Here is a 266-nt window from a genome sequence, read left to right as displayed (position 1 = left end):
TCAGTCCTCCTCCCTTCAGGGAGCCAGACCAGCAGAAGCTTAATTGTATGTGTCCAGTGCGAACACTGGACGCATACGTCCACAGAGCTGCCCTGTGGAGGAGGGAGGACCAGCTGCTTGTTTGCTACGGTCCCCCTAAGAGAGGTCTTCCAGCAACGAAACAGACCCTCAGTTGGTGGATAGTGGATGCCATCTCCATCTCTTATGAGTCCTCTGATCTCCCCTCGCCGTTAGGGGTCAAGGCTCACTCGACTCGAAGTGTGGCA

This window comes from Sinocyclocheilus rhinocerous, unplaced genomic scaffold, assembly GCF_001515625.1.
Source record: "Sinocyclocheilus rhinocerous isolate Xijiao unplaced genomic scaffold, SAMN03320098_v1.1 scaffold2277, whole genome shotgun sequence".
In the NCBI taxonomy this organism is placed as follows: domain Eukaryota; kingdom Metazoa; phylum Chordata; class Actinopteri; order Cypriniformes; family Cyprinidae; genus Sinocyclocheilus; species Sinocyclocheilus rhinocerous.
This window is presented reverse-complemented; position numbering follows the sequence as displayed.